The following is a 7,119-nucleotide window of genomic DNA, read 5'->3' as shown; positions in this document are numbered from 1 at the left end:
AGAGAGTCCTCTTCAAAGTTTTCAATGAAGTTCCCTGATCAGATCTATTCTTCTTCAATCTAGCCATGGCTTCTTTATCGAATTTATTTCAAAAGCATTATATTAACTTATTGATGATTATCTATAGACTTGGACGTTGTTTTCAATCCAATTTCACTATGAACCAATGCTCCCTCACAAACTCAATTTTAGCCTATGTATGACTTTATGATCTTGATCTCATGTATATCGAATTGTGATTCAATTATGTTGATATGCTTATACCTACTGTCTAGTATGTGCATTAATGATGAATTGTTGAGTAATGATCAATGAGGGTCAAATTTGAAGATTTTGAATAAGGCTAGTCTATCGTGTAGTAACTTATGATCTTGACATTAAGATGGTTGTTATGTGACTCGATTATGGTGAATTGTCTTAGCTACTGCCTACACGTGATATGATGATAATCAAGTATAATTTAGCCAATATGAATAGATAACAATTGAATTGGTGAGGATTGATTTTTCTAGCTTGTAGGCTTGATATGGTGATGTATATAATGTGATCTATATTCTAGGGTAGATTAAGCATTATTAGCTATGATGTTCTATCATTTTAGCTACTACTCTAAATGTCTATTATTGATAAAATATAATTGATGATCAATACTAGGGAAATTGGTTGATGATCTATCACTCTCTACTTTCTAATATGGATGTGATGTATTGCATTAAGTTGTAGTATGATCTTGTAACGACTTGTACATGGTTTCTTTCATGATTAAAGTAAATTTAGCTACTACCCTATACATTTATTGCTGATAAAAAAGGTGTATTGATAAATGATTATAGGAAGGTTGATGAATTGGTAAAGTCTACTTTTGTCCTTTACTTTTCTATATTATTGTAGTTGATGAAGCCTTGCATTGCATTGTTTGGTATGGTCCACTTATGGTGTCAGTATTTATTTTATTTTCATTATATGTATGTGTTTACTATGTCCTTGAAGGCAAATTGATAAATATATGAATCTGTGTTATAATGATCACACTATGTGTAACTTGTACCTAGTCTTCTATCTAGTTGCGAATCTAGGTTATGTAGCTAGTGTTATAAACATGTCATAATCATGTTAAGATCATGTGTAGGTGATGCCATTAATTAAGTTTAAGTATTTATGACCCCTACCCAACAATGCACCCGTATCTGAATGTGTGAATAACTAATGTTAGGAGTCTTAAAGTGTAATATGAAGTTAGCTTTCCTTCTATGCTAAATAGTGTTGAGTGGTCTATGATTAGTTGTGCATTGTGGTCTTAAGACGGTGGATGCCTAAATGTTTTGGTTGATGTCCATTAGGTGATCATGTTGACCAATGCGCACACACACACACAAAAACATTATGCTTACTTACGATGTAGCAAAGGGTCATGGTGTGTAACGAAATATTGTTCTAACATTCACTAAATATCTACTACTATGCATGTAAGGTAAATTTATGTGAAGTATGTTATCTATTCCTTAACAAGGATGACTTCATAGGTTTACTAGTATGGGTAACGGTATGAAACCTTGTCTATGCATTGCACATGTGTAGCATGATAGGATAGTTCCTATGTTTGGTTTCTAAGTACATTAATAGGATTGTATGAGCATGTTATGAGTATGATTTATATCCTATGATGTTAAGTATATGATTTGATGAAATATGAATGTGCAAAGTGTCTTAAAGTGTTGATATGAAAGGATTACTCATATAGTTACACCTATAGAATTATGTATTGATATATGAACATGTGTGACATTTATGTGTTATGTGCAAGCTTTGCTCACATATAAGTATACACACATATTGTCACACCCGGAGCGCATATCCCAGATGATATCAGCGTTGTCGTCTTCTCAGAGGATTCAGAGAAGCCCTTAGCATTCTTTATAACATGTAATCAATAAAAATTGCGGAAAATTAAAACTTTTACATTCTACTTGAAGTATAGTTAGACTTCATTCTTATCATTCATAAACCATACGATATTTTAAGAAACCGTCTCACATATATAAAACCATCTAAACAGTGCAAATTTGGACTTAGACTATACATAATAAATATTCCATATAAGCCTTAATACAAAAAAATCCAAAGAAACATGATGGAAATAGGATATTCCTAATATCTAATAAAGTCTTCATAAGCTGGAATATAATTGATAACATCCCGAACATGAGGACCTCTCAAGTCTTGGAGAAAGAGTGCCAACCTTCTTCAAATCGACCTCCTGAAACTTCAATGGTCGGAACCTACAGTTGTAGTAATGTAAAGTAATGGGGTGAGTACGCCACATGTACGAAGTATGGGTATATGCACATAACATTTAAGGATATGCATGAAAAAGTATCATTTGTCATATCTTTAGAAAACATGCTAAGTCATATGAAAGTCTTCAATGCACATACCATATAACATATACAAGTTAAGGATTCCATGAATATAAAGCATGATCTAAGCAAAAACATATTATCATAGAGTCATATTAACTTTTCATATTCAATAACTCATCTAAAATAGCATACAAAATACTTATTAATGATCCCATGACCAACCAACAAGTGCAATGGTCATGTGAAGCCCCATAACCCACATAACCAAGTAGATAAGATATGAGACCATGAGTAAAGCTATGGTTCATATAACTTGTACCATAAGTAGTCATCACTTCATTTAACAATATATCCAATACGATATTCATCATAAAGACCAACATCGTGTATCATAAACATCATATATTTCATGTAATCATATTACATAAGAACAATCTTCTAGGATTTCCCTTAGAGTCAACTTGTGCAATGTCTAGGTAGGGTCCCATACCCTACCTTTACTAAGTAGACTCCTCAAGTCACCCTAGTCAACGTTCATTTACTTGTCCTTCATGTAATATGAAGGAACATTAGCCTTAACCAACATAGACCATGTGAATTAAATATGGAATCTAGTGTCATAATACCCCACACCGAAAGAAGGTGGTTTACCGACCAAAGTAGAACCAATCATGACATAGCTTTCTAGGTGGATCCACTAGCTACTATCCTATGGTGTTAACATATTTCAAGAACTAGGAGATGTATTAGAGACCCTTAGTTCAACATTACATGGCATCCTCAATCTCATGAAAGTCATTGTGAACCTACCTTCCAACTTGTTAAGGGACACCACTCATAATTAGTTCATAGATGCTTAGCTTAAGTCCCTTTCTTGACTAACCTTTAAGTTGTATTTTTATCATGAACTTATCATAGGTCATAGGAGATTAACTCTTTTTATAAACATGATCATGAGCTCTTTAGGATTAGATGAGAATTTTCTTTCATCGCAACCCTTCGTATGTGAGATTAACTTAAGATAGTCATCTTGTGAAAAGCGTAGAAGAGAATATCTTAACTTGAATTATCGTGTGCTTTTCATGATCTCACAAATACATGTTCATAGCCCAGCATCTACACATAACAACATCATACATATTTCCATAACAAAACATCATGATCTTTAGTCTAATATAAACATTGAAGAGTACTCACAACTTTAGAATACTTACCTCTAGCTTCCAAGAACCTTATTCAAGAACTTACATTAAACTTACAACATTCAGAACCATAACATAGTAAAATACTCTATATCATAATAAGGAAAAATTCTTTTAATCATGTATAAGATCCATGCATAATGTCGGGTAAAGGATAAGGGTCATTTAAGAGTTCATTCTAGTCTTAGTTTCAATCTTAACGTTTTCATATTACCAAGTAGTAGAAACAATCATACGAAACCATCATCTAGATAAGAACATGCTTCACACAAAATTCAAACATAACTAACAACATACTCATCATATCATGTGGAATAGACCATAGAAAATACTTACTTTTATTGAAAATAATAAATCTAGGGTTATGAAGAAAGTTTGTTTTGTAGAGTAAAATCCCTAGTGTTTGAAGTTCTTGAAAACTTATATCTGAAACGACCTCTTGAGGAAAGTAATACCAAGAGTGAAAAACCCATACCTTAGAGATGAAGAATCCACGAAAATTGGATGAAAAGCTTGAGGTCTTCGTCTTCTTTCTTAAGCTCTTCTTGTTCTTCAATGGAGTTTGGAGAAGAGAGTGATCTCGAGAGAATGAGAGAAATTTCATTTGATCTGGTCTAGGACGTGCAAAAGTGGTCTAAAACTGACCTAATATCAATATATAGTCGTCCTATTAATTATCCAAAAGACCCTCCACTTAAATGGGTCTTTCTAATAAGTTGAATTACCAAAAATACTACTTTAACGATTCTGAGAAGTAGCTCCGCGTTGCGGGGCCAAATCCCATCATTTTTATTAAATTTTGAGTTAAGGAAATGAGGTACGTGTAAGCCTTGTTTTGCGAGGCTTCCTATTAAATCTTGAGTCTGAACACCTTGTGACAGGCGCACGTCGCACGCCATGCTTCCACTTCTTCCTGCGCGCAGGTGCAAGGCAGCCTGCCCACCCATGTTTGGGTCCTCCACAAGGATCCTTAGGGTCGTCCTTGGGCTGTCGATACTGCACATTTAGACACTTTGTACTACATAATACCTATCCAATGTCACTTTACAAGTTTTGGACATCATTTGACATTTCAAAACCTTCACCAAACATACGGATGTCAACTAGTTTAATTTAGCTAATTTCCGGACGTCAAGATCTTTCTTAGTTTTTTTTTTATCTAACCTTTTCTAAATGAGTTTATTAAATTAATATAGGTCTGGAAACATCATTTTAAAAATTATTTGATGGATTAATATCTAGTCTAATCCATGACTTTTTCGGAGTGTTACATTATCCCCCCCTTAGGAACATCCGTCGCCGAATGGCACTAAAATCTTTTGGTGAGTAGGAATAGACTCAATACTAGCAGCACAACCAATCAACCACATAAAATCATAAAGATTTACAATACATAGGAGTATATCACAAGTCCTTACAACACATACCATAACATTACACATTACACGCAATTCATAATACACAACATATAAGAGCTCCATATTCATAACACAAAGTAAGGAATTTCCTTCTCAACCTTATCATAAGCTCAAAATGCATAAAAGATTCACCATGCTATCATTCTTCTCAAGATGGCAACAAAACCACAAAATCTCAAGAAAACATATGCATACATGTTTCACATAAGTGCAAGAATAGTGTACGAAGGCATTTGCTTAAAATTCTAGTTGGTACAACATTTACAAGACATGCACCTATTTAGAAACCAAGTCAATTTCATGATCATGCATTACTTTCTCAATTAATATGAATGTATAACCTTAAGGAGTAAAGAGATGAGGGTAGAGGGACTTCATGTCAGCTTTAGCCTCCCATGTTGCACCCTCAACAAGATGGTTCCTCCATAGAACTTTTACAGAGGCAACCTCCTTGTTTCTCAACTTCTTGATTTAGCGATCTAGGATCTCAACCGGAACCTCTTCATAGGAGAGGTTCTCATCAATTTCTAAACCTTCAATAGGTAGAATAGACACTGGGTCACCTATGCATTTGTTGAGCATACACATATGAAACAGCGAATGGACTGACGCTAGTTCACTAGGTAGTTTCTCATTGGGAACAACATACTAGAGACTTAACTTTCCCTTTCTACCGAAATCATCACCCTTTCATAGGTGAAATATTCAAGTAGACATGATCACCTATTTCAAACTCAATATCTCTTTTTATATTATTATCATAAGACTTTTGCCGACTATAGGCTATCTTCAATCTATCTCTTATGATTCGAATCTTCTCTATATGTTCATAGATAATCTCTGGACCAAGGAGTGAGGACTCACCAACCTCAAATCATCCAAGCAGATATCTACACCTTCTACCATAATGAGCTTCAAAAGGTGCCATGGAGATGCTTGAATGATAGTTATTGTTGTAAGAGAACTCGATCAAAGGTAAGTGTTCATCCGAACTTCATTTGAAATCAATGAAAAATGATATTAACATTTTCTCAAGTGTCTGAGTGGTAATTTCCACTTGACCATCCGTTTGAGGATGAAAAGCGGTACTAAATTTCACTTGAGTACGTCAACCCTTTTGGAAAACCTTCCAAAAACGAGAAGTGAATTGGGCACCTCTATCCGAAATGATGGACAAAGGAATCCCATGAAGACTCACAATCTCATTAATCTAGATCCTTGCATAGTCTTTAGCCGTGTAAGTGGACTTAACAAGAATAAAATGGGAAGATTTGGTCAACCTATCCACAATAACCAATATAGAATAATTTTGCTTTCGGTTTCGAGGCAACCCAACAACAAAGTCCATATTGATGGCTTCCCACTTCCATGTAAGAACATCCATGATTTTAGTTAACCCATCCGGTTTGAGATGCTCAACTTTACTTTTTGGCAGTTTGGACACTTAGCAACAAACACTGCTATGTCCCTGTTTAAACCATCCCACCAATAGTACTCTCTAAAGTCATGATACATTTTGGTGGCACCCGGATGTATAGAATAGCCAGAATCATGAGCTTCTTCTTGTATTCGATTTCTCAAATCCTCAACATCACGTTCACATAATCTCCTTTGGTACCTAAGAACACCATCTTCCCCTTGAAAGAATGACTCATTGAGCTTACCAAGTACCAATTCTTCAAATCCATCAATAGTGTATCATGATGTATCTTAGATTTTTCACCTCGACCACTAATGATTAGTTAGAGTTATGATGGACCATGAAAACCACCATTTGGAGAATCTTCTAACCTCACACCTAAGCGAGCCAACCTATGAACATCTTTCACAAGCTTCTTCACTTCCTCCACTTGAGACACACTACCCATAGTCATTCGACACAAAGCATCCTTAACCACATTGGCTTTGTCGGGGTGGTAAAAGACACTCATATTATAATTCTTCAACAATTCTAACCATCTTCTTTGTCGGAGATTTTTAATTCCTTTTGTGTAAACACATATTGAAGACTTTAATGGTCAGTAAGCACATCAACATGCACACCATACAAGTAATGTCTCTATATTTTCAAGGTAAAAACTACATCGACTAACTCAAGATCATCAGTTGGGTAATTCTTCTCATGAACTTTGAGTTGCC

The 7,119-nt window shown here is 34.8% G+C and overlaps 1 pseudogene; it reads right to left on the bottom strand.

Annotated features, from left to right (window-relative positions):
* Positions 1–5,322: 5,322 nt before the first annotated feature.
* On the bottom strand, positions 5,323–6,911 carry LOC138347418 (uncharacterized; annotated as a pseudogene).
* Positions 6,912–7,119: the final 208 nt, after the last annotated feature.

The sequence above is a fragment of the Solanum lycopersicum genome, chromosome 3, assembly GCF_036512215.1.
Source record: "Solanum lycopersicum chromosome 3, SLM_r2.1".
NCBI classification, from domain to species: Eukaryota; Viridiplantae; Streptophyta; class Magnoliopsida; order Solanales; family Solanaceae; genus Solanum; species Solanum lycopersicum.
Note: the sequence above shows the minus strand (reverse complement) of the source record. Positions and strands in the feature narration are given on the sequence as shown.